Source organism: Coturnix japonica, chromosome 1 (assembly GCF_054131305.1).
Source record: "Coturnix japonica strain WE chromosome 1, WE-NBRP24, whole genome shotgun sequence".
NCBI lineage: Eukaryota > Metazoa > Chordata > Aves > Galliformes > Phasianidae > Coturnix > Coturnix japonica.
In genome coordinates this window covers 3,803,936-3,827,127 of record NC_140663.1, presented here as the reverse complement: position 1 = coordinate 3,827,127, position 23,192 = coordinate 3,803,936, and the positions used below count along the sequence as shown (strand labels likewise).

Genomic DNA, 23,192 nt, shown 5'->3' with positions numbered 1-23,192 from the left:
GAACAGGGTAGATAACTATCTATAGAACAAGCCTCATTAATAAAAATTTTAATGTCTATAGTTTCCAAACTTCACTTTCCAAAGTCCACCAAACTCAGCAAGAATGTGCTGAGGGAAACATAAACTCCTTTCTTTCTATCAGCCTGAACTGTAACATCACTGGATTTCTGGGGCTGCATGCTCTGGGTCCCATCAAGCTACAAGGTATAGGTTGGATTAGCTGATTTCCAAAGCTCTCCAAGTCATTAGAGCAGATTCTCTCTTAGTTTAACACAAAACCATCTGCTTTGGTTACATTTTTCATGGCATGATGTTTAGAGTGTTCATTTTTACCACTCTCCTGTTACATGCTATCCTGTGCAAAAGAAAGAAAGAGATGAATGTATACATTACTTCAGAACAGAGTTTAATGGGACAGTGTAACTCAATGCAAAACTTAAGCATCCATTAGTTCATTACCCTTTTACCATATCAGTGCAATACATTTAATTCCCTTTCCCAAATCTCACTTAAAACAAACCATTTATTTTTTCAACTTCTCCCACAAGTGTTTTAATGCAGGATTTGGACACCTTTCAGAAGAGTCCTGTGATGTAATGCATTTGAGAGACATAACAATATATGTGTAGTTTGGAAAAACTTTTGCAACATGAATAAAACAACTACTCATTACAAAAGGCAAAATCTGACTTGTGGTCAAAGGTTTTAAAGAAGGTGGGGAGAAGAGAAAATGCTTTCAGAATTAATGTTGTTAGGCTATTGTGTACAACCGTTATGTCTATATTCATAGCATAGTGCTAGGTCAGGTAGTAAAAGGAGCAGAGCTCCATGCACTTGTTTTTATCCTTAGAAAGGTCAGGAGTCACATGTTGGCAAAGGAGTAGTGCTTCCAGAACTCAAACTATAATCACAAAATCATAGAAAATCCTGAGCTGGAAGGGATTCTCAAGGATCATTGAGTATAGCTCCTGGCTCAAGGAGCCAATAGACCACCCAAAAATCAAACCATATTTCAAAGAGCACTGTCCAAATCTTTTTGAATTCAGGCTTGGTGCCATGAACATTGCCCTGGAAAGCCTGTTCCAGTAATAACAATAATAACAATAATAATCTATTTCCATAAATTTCCACACTATGCTGTGTAGCTCTAGCTAAAAATACAAATGATTTCAACAAATAGGATTCAACTGAACTAAAATTACAACTGATCCACTGTGACTACCTCATCTTAAGTAAAACAGTTTTAGATGTCTAAAATGCTCACCCATGAATGCTGGGCTCAGATGCCTATCATCTAGTGTTCTTCAAACCTAAAGTTTCTGATTACTCGACAGCCCTTTTTCTGCTCCCATCCAACTACAAATCACAGCCATCAAATATCACAGCCCTTCATGAGGGGATTTCTCAGCTACTCATGAGCAGCATGCTGTCTCAGAGCCAATAGTTGACCATACTCACAGAAAAAAAAAGGAGCTTTCTCTGGATACAGATCTGCTTTGAAATTCAGGAGAATTAAATGAAAGCCTGAGACACTGATGTCTCAAGTGAAATACCGCACCTGTAAAAGTCCCTGTTTCTCATGCTGTGGTATCAGGATTTCTGTTGTGCTTAGTGCAGATGGGTTCATGGGAATTTGCATAAACATAACCCACAGCCAAGCTAGTTCTATACTGGCACAACACACAAACAAGCTTTTAGATTTTCACCTTGTTTTCCTAAGTCAAGAAAGTCTAGATTTTATCTTTCCTAACTAGTCAATCATTGTTCATCCTTCTGCATTTGTTTAAAAGCTGAATATGTGTACTATTCACTAATCAGTATTTACCACCTCCGTGTTCAGTGTCACAGGATATGCATCTACGACACTCTGGCCAAATTCTGTAAGTATCATAGTTAATGACAAATGCAAAAATGCTAAAAAAGTGGGCCCATTTCTCAAGAATGCCTAGGTCCTTCTGAATGGTGTCCCTTCCTTCTATTGCCCTGATGGCATCACTTAGTTGAGTGTCATAGCAAACTTGCTGAGGGTACACTCAATCCCACAGCCTAAGTCCTTGATAAAGATATTGAAAAGCAACAGTCCCAAGATAAACCCCTGTGTGGCATCGCTCTTGACTGGCTTCCATCTGAATGTAAAGCCATTGAAAACAACCCTTTGGCTAGGACCATTCAGCCAATTCTTTATCCTCTGAACAGTCTACCTTTCAAATCCATATCTCATATCGTTGGTCCACTGATGTCATCACTCCTTCATAGAAGGCCACCAGATTTATGAGTTGCAATCTGCACTTGGTGAAGCCATGCTGGCTGTCTCAGATCATCTCTTCATCTTACATATGCCTTAGCATCTCTTCCATGATCTACACTATGATCTTCTCATGTGCAGCCGTAAGGCACACCGGCCTGTATTTCCACGTTTTCCTTTCTTCCTTCTTTAAAATGGGAGTGGTTTTCCTTTTTCCAGTCACTACGGACTTCACCTGACAGCCATGACATTTCAGATATGATGGAGAGCAGCTCAGAAACCACATCAGCCAACTCCTGCAGGATCCTGGGATATATATCAGCCAGCCCCACACGCTTGTACACGTTCAGCCTCGTGAAGTGATCTTGGACTTGTTCTGCTCTTATGCTGGGAAGGATTTTGCTCCTCTGAACCCCTGCAGAATCACAGTCACCTGAAGCAAATTAAACTGATATTAAACTTCAGACTCAAATCAGCTCTTGAATACACTAAAATTCTCAAGAAATAATTGTAATGCATTTACAGAAAAAAAAAAAAAAATAAGGAAAGCAAAAATACAGCAAACTACTTTTGACCAAAGTAGGACAAACTTGTGGCTGGAAGAGGATGCACTTTCAAAAATATTTTTCCCTGTATCCGGATTCATCTTTGTTAGCTCAGTAAGAATTGTAATAATGGGGTGTGCCTGTGAGACAGATAACTATCTGGAAAACACTGCAGTTATGCTCACACTGTATTGCCAAAGCCCTAGAGATTAATTTTTAACAGGATGCCTGATATTCTTCCCACCCTCAAAATCTTTTCAAACACCCTCTACAGCTTCCTTGCCTGCACTTTTTAGAATATGCTAAGCATATAAGACTGAATCAAGGAACTTATCATTAACTGAGAAGAAGAACTGGTCTCAGGATTTCAGATAAAAGCATCTTATTCAGGACCAGTTAATGGTAGATCAGTGAAACAAAAGCAGTTGATCTTTCAGGACTCCATTAGACTATCCCCCTTGCTCTCATTCTGCCTGGGGGTTAGGCTGGGTGATTGCATCTTACTACTCCCTTTGTTGGTAAACTGCATTCTTCTTCACTCAGTGTTTCTCTTGAAGGAATATCCTATCCATATAGTTGGTTACCACATGCACTCCCACTTGTTCCAAACAGGGATAGACGGGGAACACTGATACTGTGGTGAGATGGGGAAAGTTCTGTTTTCCCCATGAGCCAAAAATCATATGCTCAGCAAAACAGCCCAAGAGTAACTGGGTCCTTGCCTGTATTAATCTGGAGATGAGATGTTGACAATTATCACCACTATGCCTAGAGAATGAATGGCATGTGGGCTCTCTCTGATCTCTTCACTAGTGTTGGGACAATATGGTAGGAAGAGAAATAGATGACCACAAAAACAACCACAAAAACTTCCTTGGGAGTGTCTTTTTATTTTAACCAGAACACGAAAATACCATGTGACTTCATTGTCCTTTATAATTGAAGTTGAAACTATTGGCAACATAATACTTTTGTAAACATATTTGTGACATAAAAAGTCTCTCCTATGAATGGTGGTTTGATTAAACAAGTAGAGAGAAGGAACAAGTTGTTGATTATATCTTCCTGCTTATTCTATAAGGCTATGACATTAAATCCCAGGGGAAAAGAATGTCTCCCTTGGAAATGCAGTTGCATGAATGAGCAATCAGCAGCATAAACTAAAGGAGGTCCTGGTCTCACTTACATTACTTAACCTGTTGATAATGGAGGCAGAGTTTCACATCATGAGGTACTGGAGTAATGTTCGTATCCTCTGACATCCAAACTGCTCATCCAGCATGGCCGTTTTGTAGCTCTTCTTTTCCATACTGCTGAACTCTTTTCTACTCATTTGCTGGAAGAAGTTCTAATTTCTGCCATATGCGAAAAGAAAGAAATTAGCTGATCAATTCCTTCACAAAATCACAAGTTAGTATCTTAATTATTTTTCCATGTCTCATATCTTGCAACAGGTACAACAGGGGTGAAGACATCAGCACCTTCACCTTGTGCTATCTATGTAACACTCCAACTTACTTAACCTATCCATCATCTCTCTTCCTTAAACTGGCCCCCTCATATTCACCTCAGATCCGCAGTATAGATGCTCATCTGCAGGTAGATAGGTAACATCACCTAACAGTGTCTATGGTCTTCATAGGCATGTCCAAATTACATAGCTACCCTACACCACCAAAATACTGTGCCAATGAGAAAGGAGTAGATTAATAGATTAATTATTACCTTTTGTTGTTGTTGTTGTTTTGGTACAAGCACATACATATTCACAGGAACATGTTGCAGTGCAAGGACATCACTTGCTCTCTATACACAAAGAAGCACCTTGGAGCTGAGTTCCCTGCAGGGCTCCTCTCATATTGAAGACAACTTGTCATTTCTCCCAAACAAGGGAGGAAGGAAGAGCTTGTGGTTAATGCAGCGAATGGAGGCTCAGGAAATTTATGTTCATATCCTGGTTCTACCACAGACTTCCTGTGTGACTTTGGGCAAGTCCCCTAATCTCTCTCTCTGCCTCTCTTCCCTCTGTGGATTAAATAGCTCTCAGTCCTAGCGGGATTCAGATCTTAAGCAGCCTTACATAGCAAGTGAATAGTTATATGTGTAGACCAGTCTTATATGTGGTCAGCTACTTAAAGCTTTACTGTTCGTAAATAATATCAATTATCTACATTGCAGTAACTTTCACCTCACCAACCATTTGTTAAATGACATTAAAAGGCAATTCTGAAGACTTAAATAATAAAAGTCTGTTGTTTGAAAGGCGAAGACTGGGACTATTTTTGAAACGTGATTCATCTGTGGTAAAATTATCCATGATAAGAACCAAGACCTAAACAAAACTAGTCCCTATTTTATGTTTGCAAGGGTACTTTATCAATTAAAAAAAGACTTCCAGATTAGACTGTCAGCATCTGAGTGTATTCTTTGTACTACACTCCCACAGCTGACTGAATCTGTGTTTCCACATGCACTTGTTTCTGGACAATCAAGGGGCGTTTTCTCCACCCAGTTAGTCCCACTTCACCCACTCCTGCAACAGTGTAGAAGGTGTCTTAATCTTCATCGTGGCATTTGATTACTGAAGGTTATCTGAGTCAAATTAGCTTTATCACACTGTCTAATGATGTTTAAAGCAACTCAGGAGGTACCGAAAACAAAAAGTGGGTTTTCATCCAAAGCTTTTCCATTTGAAAGTAAAAATGTGATAAACTGGTGCTGTAAAAAAATATAGAGAACAGGTTGACAAGTCCATCAAAACCAGATGTTCTCACTCTTATAAGGTGAAAAAAGGGCTATGAGGTTTGATTTAAAACATACATTCTGTTCTCACATCCCTTTGAAGAGAACATGTGGGATAATTTGAAGTCTCCCTCTTATACAAACATTGCAAACATTTCCTGTTGGTAACTATAAAAGGACGGTCAAGCTAAGTAAACAGTCTTCTTGATAGTTGTGTCTAAGCAGGAAAGCCCTGTATTCTTCACCAATAGCTCCATTGATGACCACAATTGTTCTGGTTATTGTTTGTATTCATTGTAACACTGATTATAGCAAAAGATGAAAACAGGAACTTCCTTAAACTTATGAAATGCTTGCAATAGAGACTTGAATGTTGCTGGATGCTTGTGTGTTGACTAGAAAAGGAGGAGCCAGTTCATCAGCTTTTGTAGATCAGTGTCTTCACCAAAGTAAAGCTAAGTAGCTGAAGGCTTTCATCAAGGCATGTTGTGCTACCCAAGAGCTCTAAATGCCCTAGATTTCTTCATCCACCATTTTCTTGTGCCATGAATCAAGGATAAAATGAAGCTAGATAAAATTTAATAATGAGACCAAAAGAATATAAGAAGTTCATGGCAGTGTTTGAATAGGACACAAGCCTCCTGTTCCATTGTAAGTTTCCCATAGGAGAACTCCCGAGGCATTCAGTGTACTCAGACAGCCCATATGCTATCTCCTTTTCTGTGTTTTTCTCTTTCATTTATTCATTATTTCTATCATTATTAACTTATTAGTCTACCTGATACGGAGCCTATACATTTCTTACAGATTTACCACAGAGGAAATCCTTAATCAGCCTCTGAGGTATAAAGAACCATCTTCCACAATCAGTACTAAACACACCATTCACAGCATTTTCAACTTCTACACCACCAGTGGTCAATCTCATGTGAAGAAACATACCCACATTGGGTTAGATACTGGAGCTATAGCTTTGTAGTGGATGATGTTTGCTAACATCTTTCTCTCCCCAGCAGAGCCCTATAGTTTGTTTTGGATTCTTGCTTCTGTGTTCTAATCAGTCCTTGGAGCCAAGGCAGACAAACAGTAGATATATCACTTATAATATCATGTCATCCCAAATTCTGGCTGGCTTGCTATTTGTTCTCTCTCCCCATAAGACCAAGATTAAACCACAGATCAGACTTTGAACAGTGAACTTCAAATTGTCCAATCAACCAGCTTCCCTTCTTTATCTGTCTGGGTTTCCCACAGCTTAATAATTTTGATACAGCGTCTCAGGATAATGCAGTATTTAGCAAGACAATATGTAGTGTTTAAAAATGCCTCAAATGTCTGAAAACATTACTTGGATTAAGCGCAGAAATAAGATATTTTGTCATCTGCTAAATTATGCTTGTAATATTTTCGTCTGACAACCCTGAAATTGCATCAATGGCATGGAGAGACACTGCTTGAGAAGAGGAAGATCTTCTGACATAACTGCAAAAAAGGACAAAAATAAAAGAGTAGTACAAAAAGTAAGGGGATGCTGTAAGAACCAGTAAGTTCTGCTTCCAACTACAAACATGAAATTGTTATGAAAGATGTGTCATCAAAGAGGCAAGGGGACCATGGTCATTCTTGCAGTTTTCTGATGCAATAATCAATATATCCTGAGCTTGAGAAGGGAACTTCAGCTTTCTGAGTGCAAATGGAACCCATGAATGTAACACTTTGCTCCTTGCTTGCCATCTGTAGATGAGATTCTCAAATTCTCTACACCACTTCTCTAAATCTCTTTTCTAGATTTCTGTATGTGGATAGGAACCACTTGTCAAGAAAGATGCTCCAGAAGACAGCAGACAGCTGAAGGTCAGGGAGATAACCTCCTGAACGTCCCTTGAATTGGGTGGATGGGGACCAGCCTTCACATTTTTCCTGCCTAAGTCTCAGAGAGTATTACCATGGTTTTAAAACATCGACAAGCTCAGATTCAGCACTGCATCTAAAGGAAAAGAGGGCAAAAAATATTCTAATAACCATTCTGTTCAGCTTGCAAAATAATTTGTGTTGCCTGTGTGTAAGAGTTGTTTTATATGAAGTTGTTTTGTCTTGCTAAAGAAAGTCATGTTCTTCTTCCAAGTGTGTTGATTTTGTTATCCTGTATAGCCTCAAGGAAATCCCTTGTGATTACTCTTGGTTCTCCATCTGTAAAAAGCTGATCACAACTCTTCCCTTTTCCATGTAAGTTGCAGATGGTGTGAGGAGCAATCCCTAACATGCAGTAGCTGCACCACAGCATTCCAAGGGGTCATCCGCATCCAAATAGGGTCCACCACAAGAAGAAAAACGGGGCATTGCACATCTTGAAAAGGACCCCCCCAACCAACTCCATGTAACTCAGAAATTGTTGGGAATTTAAAGCCCAGCACATGAACTCAGAACTTTTCAGCCCCCTATTTCTCAGCAAATCTGCAGGACTCAGCTGCCCGGTTTGAACTTTCAATGCTCACCACTGCAGCTGATGGCTCTGTTATCCTTCTCCATAAACAACCCATAGTAAAATCAGCCTAGTCAATAGAATAGCCAAGAAATCTTAATGTTTCTCCATCATTTAAGTGTGATTTGCTTCCACCATAAGCCATTCTATCCAGTTAAGTGGCTTGCTGTTACTATTTTACCCCAAATGACATCACCATTTGGCTTTCTGAGCATACCTCTTTGGCTCTAACCCCCCTTGGCACTTTTCCCTGTAAACAGGGTCTGATTAATGTTGCAGAAGAAGGACTGTGAATCACGTATTCCATTCTCTTATGGGAAGTCAGAATGTCAATTTTTCCTAGTTTTGAGTGCAGAGAATTGGGATATTTAATGCAAAAATCCCTAGCAACAACACAGAAACTGCACTCTGAGCCCACAGCTGCAACCTTCCCAACATACCTTCTGTAACAGCAGCTGATGAATCACCCAGTAGAAGACATGCACTTAAAAAAAATGTGAAACAGCATTCACCAATGCTGCCTATTATTACCCAGCCACAAACACATCACAAACATTGTCTTTGATAAGGAAAAAGCCCTCACACACACATCCACAAATCTCTGCAAGGCTGTTTAAAGGCTGAATGGAAACAGTCCGACAGCCACAGATGTTCCCTCTTCAATTCTGGGTGGCAGCATTTTATTGCCCATGGTACCCATCACTAGTAACATTTCCAGCTGGTGGTGAAAAGTCGACACTTGTTCTGAACTTTTGCTTCACAAATGCAAGGAAATTTAAAACACAAGTTTGCAGAGAGACTCAGGGACTCCATTGCAGTCTCTTCCCTTTTCCTTCTTCCAGGATTTTTTTTTTCTCTGCTTCTCAAAACAAAATGACAAATAAAAACTTACTTAAAGCTTAATTTCAATCAGTCTATGATATGAGTTGTGTGCATAGTGAGTTTGGATACTATGAGAGAGCTCATAAAAAGGATGCTGCATAGGAAAGGCTCAGGGAAATGTGTGGAGAGTCACGCTGTTCTTAAAAAGCACCTCCTTGACAAGTGGTGCAACTTGCTCTCTGACACGTTTTATTTCCTGCTAGCATTATGACTAATAATGTAAGAAATGAACCAGAAAAACAGTCAATGGTTAAAGGAAACAGAGGGCCACTTCTCTGCAGGAAGATCATTTCAATCATATAATGAATTTACCAACTTAACAGGTGTGGATGACCCACTCCTGGAGATTGACAAGAGCATCCAGAATGACCTGGGACAGAGCCCACTGAGATGCACTAGAAAGGGAATTCTCCCTAAGAACAAACCTTCTTGACAGAAATTGACTGATTTCGAATATTAGATAAGTACATGTGACAAATGGAGTCATTCATAGATAACAAGGTCAAGAGCTGAAAAGCAATCTACGTTAACCTCAATACCATCACTGAGTATTGCTTGTGTATTATCACTGTTCATTCAGGATATGACTGTATTGTGTCAGGTGCTGTAGGAACACACCAAGCATACCTGACTCAAAGGTATTTTATATGTCAGTGTGAATGCAGAATATATCAAATGCTTGTTTTCTGGCTGTGGCATAAAGATTTGGGCTGGAATGTAACTTCAGGAAGGTGGAAGGATAGGAAGACGTGTCCCAGATTTTCACCCTCTCAGTGCTGTGGATGTAGGTAGCCATGCAAAGGTCTGGAAGAGAAACAAGGCCAATGGAGGGACATTCTGAGATTTACAGGAGGCAAGGAAGCAAATCCTAACTGACTCCTTCAGCTGCACAGGAGTTGGGATTGACTTGGTCCTCAGGGATCAAGGATAGGGAGAGGTGTAAAAGGGGAGGTGGGAGAGGGCAGAGAGATAAGTGCAAAAGAAGAACTGCTGTTCAGCAGCAGCACTCAGAAGGTTGCCTGTTTTTACAGCCCTGTGTAAAACAAGCTGTCTGTCACAGGACACCTAAGATCATCAGTTCCAGTATCTGTGGTTCAGGACTTGAAAAAAGGCTGACTCAACTTTCCAGACTTCTCTTCAAATATTCAGCCTTGTATGGCTTGCCCATCATAGAATCACAGAATCATAGAATCATTGAATGGCTTGAGCTGGAAGGGACCTCAAGGATCATCAAGTTCCAAATCCCTGCCACAGGCAATGCCACCAGCCTCCAGATTCGATACTAGACCAGGCTGCCCAGGGCTCCATCCAACCTGCTCTTCAACACCTCCAGGAACAGAGCATCCACAACCTCTCACATTCCATTCACATGACAGATTCTCCAGTACTAAAGCCAAAAGGGATTTGAAGCCTTGAAAGAAGTGGCCAGAGATGTCTTCTAGAGAAGAAGTTAGATCTCCTCCCAGTCCTGCGTAACATAGCATCTGCATAATCTCATGCCATTCTCTTTTTAAACACAACACCACTTATATGATCAGGTGAGTGAAGCAGACTCAAGAATGGGTTGCTAAATAATCTATCTTGAGAGTCTTCCTTCAGCATCTTTGAGTTAGTCAATGAGATGCCTGTAATGGTTGTGGGACCAATCTCAGATAATGGCTGCTGGAATTACTCCAACCATCTCAGGACGTTTAGATACTGCCAATGCAGCAATCACTTTTTCCTTATTGCCAGCACAAGGCATTTAAGCCTGTTCTACTGGGTGGAATTGAATCCTAGCTTTACCTTTAGCCTTGCCTACCAGGAAATCCACTTTGCTACCCTTGCTCCTATTTAGAAAGCCATCCTTCCCTTCCTGCTGACCAGTGGCCAGTCCAGACCGGTTACATAGGATTGACATCAAACCTTTTTGCATGAGGACACATAACACTTGGTACTGAGAGCAAATAAAGCCACTTGGATATAAAGAGCAACATTGCTGTTCTGTGCCAGTGATGTAACTGTGCTGCTGCTCTCCATTTGCATGACAACCAGAGTAAGAGGCAGCGAGAAATGCAGCCACACTTGAGTGGGCAGACTTAAGTATCCAGTTGACTCAGCAGCATTCTGCACTAGGGTGAAAATCTAAGGCAGCTGGAGGGACAAGAGAGGAACTTGCCTGACAAATGAGTATGCTATGTAGATACCTTTGCATGGGGGAAAAACATAGCTGTAAGGTTTTCTTCAGCAGCTCTGTGTTGACTGAGATCTATGGAGATAGAAAGAGGTGAAAGTATTAAATCATGGTTGCTATCTTCAGTACTTTTGCAAGATAAACAGAAAAACAGAAAGACAAAACATATTTACCTTTAATTGAAAGGTAAATAGAGCTGAGAGCAATAGAAGGGATGAGTCCATCTCACCTACTCTCCAACCTCTTAAATTCCAGGGCAGAGATGGTTGTTGAAAAGAAAGAGACAACATGAGAAAATGACTCCTCTGATCCACAAGTGCTAAATCCTTAACATTCCAGTGCAGGTGCAGTGGTGCCTGTGCTGTGCCAAAGCTAAATGCAAGCAACCAACCAACACAGCCCATCAAACTGCTGTGGCACAGGTTTTCTGCAATGTGAATTATGCCGGACTCCACCCCATCCTTTCTCACACTCACCCATATCACCAAAGCTCATTTGGCTGTAAAAGTGGATGCAGAAGTGATCAACCAGAAGGAAGGTGAGAAAGGTGCAGGACATCTCACAGCAGTTTTGGTGCTGATCTGTTATGTGGTGGTTGTGTCTTTGCCATGCTTGTTTCCAGCTCTAATATACTCTGGCAGGCACTGCCTTCTATCATCAGTGCTTCCATGACCCAAAGCAACTGGGTCAGTTTTGAGAGCCATTTCTGAGCACTGATATTAATAGCAGCAATTTTAATAACCAAGGTATCTTCAAATGGACCTGGAACATGGGGATGTTTTGCAACACTCTGGACTGTTTTTGCCTATTGGCTACTAGTAATAAACCATTAGAGAACAAAAAGCAAATGGAAAATCATACAAGTAATTATATAGCTAGATGAATGTTTCACTTCAAAAACTGTTGCCTCTGTGAAGATATACGGCATGAATGTGTTATTGCAAAAAGAAATATGCACTGATCTCTTTACCAGGAAGCAGGTATGACTGCAATATGTAAACATTATTTCATTTACTGTCAACAGTTGTAGGCTTATTTTCACTTTGCAAACAGATGACAAACGTGCTTGCAGACATACAGCATCAGTCCTAAAGCTGACAAGGATTCTTCATTTCACAGTCAATTTTTGAAAGTGAAAAAGACCAAATGCAGACTTAGTCTAGTGACATTCACTCCAGCAGGAGACAGATGCCAGATTCTCCATATTGGTATAAATCAGATGTGTTCTATGAACGTCAACAGCCAAGGAAGAGACTATAAAGCTGTTGACTTCAGAGTTAAAGTTTGGACCCCAAGGCTGAAGCTCTGAGTGACTGAGAGCTCCGAATTCCCCCTTGGTAGGAACAAATGCAGCTCAGCAGAATTCTACAGAAGTTGAAAACCAGTCGCAACATTGCCCGATACGTCATCTGAAAACTCAGCTACCTCTGATGTGGTTGTTAACATCGATGAAAAACAGAGCAAAGATCAGAAGGCCTAGCAAACTGTATAATTTCCAACCTGTAGCTCAGAGACCACCATGAAAATGGGTGCAGGTCCCTCACTCAGTCCAGTACTACCCACTGTCTTGGGTTGGACTTGCCCTGTGAGGATTACTCTAGCTGAGTGAAAGAAAATGAGACGATAAGACATACTTGGGTGTTCATCATGTCAGGATGAAACAATGGGAGGAAACACAGTTAAAAAGAAGGGAATGGGATCCATAGAGAGAAGAGAGGGCTATATCACGGGTCTATCATCTTTTATTCTACCCTCCTGTATGTGGTACATTTGGCAAAGCCACAAGGACTCTGTGTCTCTGTCTCTGATTGAAAATTCTGCTTGGCTGTAGGTTTTCCTGGCTATTTTGAGCCATAGCCTGCAAGAGGTGCCAGAAAAAAATATCTGGCACAGGCAAAGAAGGCCTACATGACACTACATTCAAATGCGATATATGGACAACAGAGCAGCCACCTCCTGAGGGAAAACAGTGTTTTGACTCTGAACTATAGGGAACTAAAGAATGTATTCCTATCTATTTGAGCCCATTAGGAGTCTTTAGTCATCAGTACATGAAAAAGTGGAATTCAGGTGAGAATAAGGATTGCAGTGGAAAAATTCTGTTTGCAAGAAGATAGATTGTGATCTCCTTGTTGGGCTTTGGCATAACCCCAGGACAACACAGGAGAGTTAAGAGTGAGTAATAAAGGTTGTGTTCCTTATCTCGACCATATATTCTAGTAGTTTAAATACAGTCAGATGTGATTCAAAGACTTTGGTGCCATGTCTGTTTCTTCGCTTTCATCATCACTCATCCCAGAAAAGATGAGTAGATACTAAAGATGTCCACGGTCCTGAGAGGGCTCCAATCAATGCTCAGAGACTCATTTGGAGCACAGCAGAAACACTGTACCTAGAGAAATATAGATTTCTTTGCCTTAAACAAGCAGCAATTTGTTCATTATAATCTTCCGGAATGGGACTTGTCTCACCAGAAGAAAGTGTCTACATAGATACAATTTATCTCCCCAGGTTTTCTTTAGAGCCTATGGTGAGAAATAGCTATTTCTGTCTTCAAGTCTTTAAAGTTAAAAGAAATTAACTCTGCATGTAACTTTTGAAGAGTAGATTTCAAAGCTCCCTTTTTACTCCTATTAGTCCTTGCTCTATTAGAACCCAGAAAGGCCTGGAATTTAAAACTATCATACATGTAGGTGTGAAAGCTCTGCTAGGGCCTGAGGCAGGAGGTGTTTTAAGAGACATTTATGTTAAAAATGCCAGTCTCCAACCCCCAAGAAGATCTAGTCCATATATAAATACAGAAACTAATGATATAAATCACACTCTTATCCATCCCTGAAATATCTGCAGACAATTTTGAGCCAATGCCTTTGCTGAGGATATCACTCCAACATGAAGCAATTAATTATTTTTCCTCTTCCGCTTGCATTCCTTTCTTATCTGTATCAAGAGAACCATGATATGTCATAATTCTTTAGTGAGACCGTGGAGGTTTCTCTCAGCCATTTTGATGTCAAGGATGTAGTTTGGAAGAAAGCTGACCCTTCCTTTTTCTTGAGAGATCTAGAATGGGTATATTTCTGGTCTGAAAGTGACAAGTATGTCATACACAGTTGGTGTTTGCAACAGAGGAGAACCTAAAAACAAAGAAAGCCTCAAGCCTTATATGGCCACTTCCAAGACAATGTTGACTACAGCAAGACTTTTTGCACTTCTGCTTTGTAACGTGGGCTTGTCCATATCACATGATGGCAGCTGGCAGAGCTCAATAGTGTCAAGAGGCAGCATAACAATTTTATGATGGAAAGACCATGGATTCCTTAAGTCCATGCATCCTGATCTCAGTCTATGCATGCATTCTTTCTTATCACTGAGATATTTTTTTTTCTACCTTTCTTTATCTTCCTCTACTGCCCATTCTCTTACTTCTTTCCTTGACTCTCTGGCTCCTTCTGCCTCATCATCAGCAGGCTTAGAACATATAAATAATACTAAGTTCTTGGAAGATAATGTGTATCACTACACTATTCAGCAGTGATTCAGTGTTTTCTTGGGAAAACAGAATGGCTTGATCCCTCAGGGAAGAAGAAACAAGAAGGAATCAGAAAGGGATCATTCAGCATTTGAAGCAAAGCCAGCTCACTAGTAACATTTCTCTTTATAAAAAAATCTCCTTAAAAAAGGACGCTGTGACTTGTGCATAGAAACAACAAGATTTGCATTGGCAGAAGTCACACACTCCTGAATACAGAGCATAGCTAAGTTTACAAAGGTTTGCAAGGAGTCTAGGTTGGAAAGCAGAAACTTTGCCCAGTAAAAACAGTGAGGATTTCAGCAGGAAGCTTCTCTCTTCAGTGTGCCCTTGTAGCCAAAAAAGCCAATGGCATACTGGGGTGTATTAAAAAGAGCGTGTCCAGCAGGTCGAAGGAGGTGATCCTCCCCCTCTACTCTGCCCTGGTGAGGCCTCATCTGGAATATTGTGTTCAGTTCTGGGCTCCCCAGTACAAAAAAGACAGGGATCTCTTGGAAAGAGTCCAGCGGAGGGCCACTAAGATGGTGAATGGCCTGGAGCATCTCCCCTATGAGGAGAGACTTAGGGAACTGAGTCTGTTTAGCCTTGAGAAAAGAAGGCTGAGAGGGGACTTGATCCAGGTCTATAAATACCTGAGGTGTGGGAGCCATAGTCGTGAGTCTGGTCTCTTTTCAGTAGTGCGTGGGGATAGGACTAGGGGTAATGGGATGAAAGTACAGCATAGGAAGTTCCGCACAGATGTGCGGAAGAACTTCTTTACAGTGAGGGTGACGAAGCACTGGAACAGTCTGCCCAGGGAGGTGGTGGAGTCTCCTTCTCTGGAGATATTTAAGACCCGCCTGGATGCCTTCCTGTGTGACATGGTGTAGGGAGCCTGCTTTGGCAGGGGGGTTGGACTCGATGATCTCTAGAGGTCCCTTCCAACCCCTACAATTCTGTGATTCTGTGATTCTCTGATTCTTCCAGTGCATTGGGTCAACAGTGAAATAAACACTGCTAATGTGGGAAAATTTTAACTACTATTTCTATACTTCCATGGCAAGGAAAATTATGAGATGAACAGAGTCAAATGGTCCTAAATGCTGTGTTCTTTGCCCCCTTAGAACGTAAAGCTAGTGCCTAGCCTAGATGTGGTTTAATATTGTGCTTAGAGCTGACCTCAAGGTGGAAGCAGGTGGGCCATCACAGAGCCAGGTTTCCACTTCTTTGTGTGCTTGACTATTTTTTTTGTAACACCACCACTTCATTCTTCCCTTCTGCAGAGACCTTCGGACTTGAGGAAAACTCAGTCTGAGTTTGCTGAGACAGCATAGATGTGTCTGGCCTGTTCAGTGGTTTCATAGAGGTGCTCAGCTTACTGCATGGACAAATACTACAAACAGTGCTGTAATTAAGATCCAATTCTTGAATTTAACAATTTCCCTTGCCTGCAGTATGCCATGGGGCTCCTTACTGTCTCTTCAGCCTTGAAGCCCCAGTGATTTCCCCTCCATTCCCCCAAATCCCCCAGTGTCCTACCTCACTGAGGTTCAATCAGTGCTGCAAACCCCCCTAGATACACCCCACTAGTGATAATCACCACCATTCTCCAGCTGCTTGCACTGGATTAAGTACTTCAAGGCAGAACTGAAAGCCTGCCTCCACATATCCCATTCCCTCTACTGGGCAGCAGTAATCCCTCCCCAGCTTCCAGATCCCCCTACGCCTTGGCTGGGAAGCAGAGGGTTGGAAACATGCTACCAGTGCATTAATCGTTTCCCAACCATGACTGCAGAAGGGGATTATAATTCCCTTGGTATAGCAAGGTCTCAATATTATCATTTTCTATTTGTCCTAAACCAAAGACATGCCAGTGTGGCTGAACTTTTCTGTTTGTGTGTGTGTGCATATAATGCAAGTACTACAATTACATCAATTTTATTTTTAACTGCAGAGATATACATATTGAGGTTTCATGTGTTTTTGTGTTTGTATGCTTGCCTGTGTGTATACATGCAGTCATGTGCATGCAGCTCTATGGTCAGAACTCTATCTATACATTATTTTTCAGTGATAATAATAAATATAGTCCTGATTCCTTTCAAGATCTGACCAAGTCCCCATTGTTATTGCCTTCCTGTACTCTCTGCACACAGAGACTGTCAATAGCCTACAGATAGTGGCAGCCTTTCCCCAGTCCCGGGGTAGCTCTGGCATGAGCAACTGTGGCATTTGAAGGAAAGGTCAATATAGGCACAGAATCATAAGAACAAGATGGTCATTGTGTCCAGACAAAGCTTTATGTTTATGTTGTCTCCAGGGGCTCAGACTGGAGAGAACACAAGCTATCACCCTTAATTTAAACCACATAAAAGTGAGTCTAAAAGTAAGTAGTTTTCAGGTTTTCTGTGAATGACTGAAGGAGTAAAACATGTAGAGAGAAATCCATTGTCTGTCAGTGCTGATTTATAAAAGGCTGGAAGCACCCTCTGAAGATACTCATCTCTCTGTGAATCATAGTCATAGAATGATTAACATTAGAAAAGACCACTAAGATCATCTAGTTCAACCATCAACCTATTCCCACCATGCCCACTAACCACGTCCCTCAGTGCTATATCTACCCCTTTCTTGAACACCCCCAGGAATATTGACTCCATCAGCTCCCTGGTACAGAGGGGCTATCCTCTCCCTGGTCCAGCTGACTCTGTGAATATGATAATCCAATGGGGTGACACACCAGCATTCCAGGCATCTTCAGTTCTCATTCTGTGGGATGCTAAGCATCTCCAGTTGGCATTTGCAGGATATCCTCAACAACTTCCAAGGTTGAAATCATCACATTCTTCATGCTGAGCAAAAACTGGGTTGCCAGCCACCACAACACACCTTGCTGTAGCAGTGTTTCCCATAAAGCTTCATGTCTCCTTTCCATTTAAATGCATCTCTTTTTCTAAATAATGAAGCATGTTTTATACTTCCTTTTCTGCAAAGAAATCCTGAAATCAGGCAGAAGTGAACTTAAACTACTGAAGACAAGATGGAAAGAGAAAGAGCCCTGAATGTAATTTTACAGCATTTTCATGGCTTTTAACCCAGTCTTGTAATTTTGAAGAGCTTGGCCTGTGATTTCTAGACCCCTGGAGTGAGTAATGCTGAAAGTAGAAGGTATATTCAAGTTCCTCTGGTTGTCATAGTTCTAAAGGATGCCCTGAGGAAATGGTAGAGAACACATAGGGCACAAACCAAAACGCAGGATGCAAGTGAGAAATGTCTCTTCTCTGCCCTTCTGCCTCCCCATTCAGCCCCACTGGCACAAGTGAACCTCTCTTTTGAGAGGCAAGACTTTTGTTTGAGCTGACCTTCAAGCAGATGTCCCTGGAAAAAGGTAACTCTGGGAAGAAATGTCACAGAACAGAGCCCCACTATTGAAAAGCAGGTCTCTGAAAGGCCGAACAGATGGCTCTGGAGCCTCCCAACTCCATGGTGAGGATGCTTGGCAGCAGAACGAACGCTGAGAAGAGAAAAAGAAAGAAAGGAAAAAAAGGAGTTGATTTCACTGGCTGCTCTGTTAGGGCCATGTAACTTTGCCTTGGGTTTCTGTTTTTACCACCTCTTTTCCTGGAAAGCGCAATAGCTCTTTAAACAACCTCCCACAGACAAAGCCCTTTCATAGGCTTACACTCATCAATCAGGAAGCCTATTACCTATATTTCTTTTTTCTCCAGGCCTACTTTTGCCTTGCCAGGGTAATCAGCTGCAAGACACTGTCCTGGACCTCTGCACATGTTTTCTTTTAGAAATCATCCCACAGGAGTGTGTGTGCATGTCTGGGAGTGAGAATGTGCATATGTATCAGTGCACGTGGAGCTGATAAAGATACCACTCCCTTTTTCAAATAGTTAAACATTTACAAGAGACTAGAAGTGTTATTTTCTCCCTCTGTTCCAGGTCTTTTCAGCCACATGAAAAGGCTGCAAGGAAGCCTTAGGCAGACACGTCATGAGTGCACGGGGCATGTCAGTAGGATGCGTGCACCTGTGGTTTGCTCTTTCAGGGTGCTGCTTATTCTTCACTGTTCACCTTTGTAGTCTGCTCTGCTGCTGGTTTTCTCCATGTCCTTAAGCAAATCTCTTAATATTTATGTTTCACTAGATGATACCTGAAAATTTTCTTACACTTGAAATTTGCCCTCTCTTTCTCTTCGGTTACAAATACTGGGAGGGATGGAAAGCATTCTTGCTTCTCTGGTATTATGGAAGGGTTTATTTCTATAATTTATTAATTTATTTCTATATTAAGATATAGATATTGAGGGGAGGCTCCTGAACCCTGTGAAACTAGTGGTTTAGCTGAGAGGAAGCAAGGAATGGATAGAGGGGGGCTCCCATTCTTCAGCTCATCCCCGATAGGTGAATCATACCTGCAGTCTGCTGAGCAAACCAAAAGCATGGACTCTGCAATGCTCCTTTCTCTGTTGATGCCCTGTGAATCATACAATCATAGAGTCATTAATACTGAAAAAAGCACTAAGACCATTTAGTCCAACCAACAACCCATCCCCACTATCCATATCCCTCAGTGTCACATCTACCCTTTTCTTGAATACCAGGGATATTGACTTAACCACTTTCCTGGGTAGCCTGCTCTAATGCCTCACCACTCTTTCTGAGAAGAAATTTTTCCTAATATCTAACCTGAAACTTAAGTCTGAACCTATAGACAGAACCCCTAACTTCCCAGTCCACAGCATGCAGCGATGCTTCCAATGCATGAGACATCCTTGCATGTGAGCTCCAGTTCAGTGCCAAAGTCCTCCCAGGAGAGACTTAACCCCTATCACCAAAAGGTAATTCTTGTTGTTTTTTCACCCCATAAAACTGTTGTTTGAATGATGTAATGATGTTAAGGGTGAGACACAGTAACAGGTTGCCCAGAGAGGTAGTGGATGTCCCATCCCTGGAGACACTCAAGGTTAGGCTGGATGGGGCTTTCGGCAACTTGATCTAGCTGGAGGTGTACCTTTTCATTGCAGGAGAGTTGGAATAAGTGACCTTCAAGGGTCCTCAATTCAAACAATTCTATGATTCTAAGATTCTATAATTCTTTGTCAAACAGACACTGGTTGGTTAGCACTACGTTTATTCCATTCAACTTTTCAATGGGACCTTAATATTTTAACAGAAGAAGCAGAAAAGGAAGAAAAAAAAAATCCTCTAAACGAAGACCAGAGTAATAAATCCCAAAATTACTATCCATAAACTTGTATTTTTAATTACAAATGCACAAAGAGCCCAGAGAGACTGATAATGAACATAAAATATGGTTGTCATTTAAAAAAAATCTCTGTCCCTTCTATTTCAATTTACTACACTATAAATCACTGAGCCACTTAATCAAATATTCCTCCACTTTAATTGTTTTATCTTGCTTTTATGTTAAACTTCAGTAAGTTACTCCGGGCACTAGTCTTCACATTATAGAAAAAAATGTCAGTGGATTGGCCTCAATTAGTACAAAATTCAAACATTGATTTAGAGCATTAGCCATACTGAAGTAAGCTCCTGCAATTTAACTGCCTCAGTGAAACCAAGTGAAAGAACAAAGTAAGGAAAACGAAGCCTTAAGTTGGATTAGAAAAGTTAGCTGTCTATTATCAATTTTTGGAATGAGTTCCCTTCATCTTCAACATAAGAATAATTTTTTTGTAAGTCTTGAAAACTCACTTTCTGTTATCCCATGCAACACTAAAACTCTGGATGTAATTCTAAATTCCTCAGCCTTGCCTTGGTCCACTTAAAAATTGCAGATGCTTGTCTGGACTAGTCCAATCTTTCCCATGAGAAAATATATCAACACAAAGTCTATAAAAGTCTGGGCTCAGACTCCAGTGTTTGCCATGAAGGGCATTACCCTCATATTGTGAAAAGACAAGAAACTGTCCCTTGTGAGTCATTTTTGTTCTGTAAATAGGAGGGGAATGTTTCTTTTGTGTTTTGATTTGTTTAATTCCCTGTTATCGATTGATACCTTCTTGGAAAGGCCGCAAGGGATACTTTATTAGTTAGTGTTACTGATAAAGCACTGCCGTTGTGATTTAGGGATGATCTTGCATGACATAGATGTATGCAATATGGAAAATTACAGACAGAGGTGTGAAATATTGTCTGTCCTTTGCACTGCTGACATTTGCCCTGGTTTTGGCAGCTAACACAGGGTAACTATTTTTAAATCCCTGACTTGCTCATGTCTCTGAGCTTTTCATCTGGGAAAATGCCCACAAGGAGGTCATTGTTGCAGATCTGGTAGTCTCAATCCATACGTTTCTAATGGGCACTCTTGGAGTAATGGTGGAGGCAAGATCCAGATTTGGAATGACGCGTCCTTTACATGTCCTACCTGCCAAAGCAAGAGATGCCCACCAAATCTCAGGAGCAGCCATGTAGGCCTGCAGCTGGGCAAAAGTTTTTTCTCATGTATTCTGGGTTGGATGAAATGGTCCATCCCTTAACAATAAACCTGCACCAAGTGAAGAGGGTCAGCAGATCAAACGCTGCTTGTACAGCACTCAACATAATAGAGCCAGAAAAAGACCTAGAAATGTATGCAAGCATGTGTCACGCTCACCTACCCCTGTGCAAACACACCAAGACAAGCAAGGCCATGGAGAAGTCCAAACCCTTTGAGTCTCAGGAATAGTGGAGAGCTTCATTTCTTACAGCTCTCCAAATGTTACATACACACCAGGTCAGGATTTTAACCAGCAGTGATGTATTGAGGTGCTTGGTTCCAGGTTCTGCTTTTTTTAAGCCACACAAGTACAACCATCTGCATCAGGGGAAGGAAAAGATCTCCACAACATTTACATGGAAGCTTTTGAATTTCAAAGATCCTTTTTTAATAAGGCAAGAATGAGGAAGTCTAAAGATGTGCATATCTGCTTTACAGTTGTTAGCCTAATAAATGCAAATATTTCCAGCAGCAAAAGGTTTTACCCTGCAGTTTTACCTGCTAACATTTCCTTGTTCTGAATTATGTAGATCAGAAATGGAGGAAAAACACAACACTGGTTCTAAGGGTATGGAGCTGTCATCTAATTTTAGCTGAATATTCTCCAAAGCAGAGAGATGTGTAACTGTGGGGTAAATTGGGAGTGAGGTTGTTATTTTTTTAAGGATCTGTTTACAGCTTTCCTAGCCAAACTTAGGGGGGAAAAAAAAAAGAAAAAAAGAAAAAAGAAAAAATAACAGCAGGAATGTGGAATATTTAAAAAGATTCATGTGTGAAAACTACTGAGTCTCAACTTTCAAAACTACTTAGTTTTCAAATATAGGTCAAAAAAAAATCACTTGAGGGGGAAAAAAAAAAAAAAAAGTGTGCAATATACAATGTGCTGAATTTATATTTGAGGTGCTTTAAATTATCCCTGATCACAATTCTTTAGATTAGTCAGAGATTTGGGGTGTCTTGGGGTTCCTGCCTGCAAGTTCCTATCTCACATTTTTTATCAGAACATGGATTTCAGAAAGGGGGCACTCAAATCTCAGAAATCAAATTAGCGACATCTATTTCAATCCTTCCAGAGATTTTGACTATCAGTAGTCGTGCTTAGAAATTCAGACCTTTGTATTCCAAATTCCAATAAGTTACTCATACTGTTTTATTAATCCAGGAACAGGTCACAACCTGAAAGAAAAGCCCTGCAGATGACAATCTTCTTGGTAGTACATAGTAGAAAGATCAAAGTTACATTGCCATCATTTGAAAATAGATCTGCGTTAAAGTCAATGAGATCAAAATTAGTTTGATAAGAGAAAGTTGCTAAGGAGGATGGATAGTGGAAATCCATATAGGTCACTGCATCAGGTCTATGGCTGTTGTTGTAGCTGTTATCATGGTTATTGCTGTTGTCATCATCTCTAGCAATTCAAGCCAAGTCCTGCCAACATTTCATGAGCTACTCTACATGTTTATGACAAGATATAAGATCTATACTGAAGGCTGTGTAGTCTAGTCCCTCTATAGACCAAGAAGTGAGCAGTCTTTAGCTCATATAACTTCAATTACATCATTGGTATATTAGCTAGTAGCCAAGATTCCCTTTATAGATACTGGAGAGGTGATATGAACTTTTGGATTGTGATTCCTCTGCTCAAAGTGAGATGACTACCTTAGGATAAAACAATAATAGAGTCATAGAATCATAAAGATTGGAAAGACAGCTAACATCATCTAGTCCAACCAACAACTAACCATACCCACTAACCCATGTACCTCTGTGCCACATCTACATGTTTCTTGAAGGCTTCCAGAGAAAGTGGCTTCACCACCCCTCTGGGCAATCTGTTTCAATACATCATCTCTCTTTCTGAGAAGAAATTTTTCCTAAAATCCAGCTTGAACCTCTTCTGGCACAACTTAAGGCCATCACCTCTTACCCCCTCACTAGTTAACTGGGAGAAGAGGCCAACCCCCGCCACACAGGTACTTGTAGAGACAATTTGTATTCACTGAGTGTCTCTTTCTCCTCAGTGATTACATAGAGAATTCCAGTCCATTCTCCTCCATGTTGCAAACATCTAAACATAAGTGTGATGAATTATGTGCTGTGC

The 23,192-nt window shown here is 40.9% G+C and overlaps 1 long non-coding RNA gene across 1 annotated transcript; it reads right to left on the bottom strand.

Annotated features, from left to right (window-relative positions):
- Positions 1 to 447: 447 nt before the first annotated feature.
- Positions 448 to 4,654, bottom strand: LOC146762254 (uncharacterized). Its single transcript, XR_014947654.1, has 3 exons — positions 4,516 to 4,654; positions 3,977 to 4,145; positions 448 to 2,678 (listed from the first exon to the last, which is right to left on the bottom strand). It is a non-coding gene; the product is annotated as an uncharacterized LOC146762254 (long non-coding RNA).
- Between the last annotated feature and the right edge of the window lie 18,538 nt (positions 4,655 to 23,192).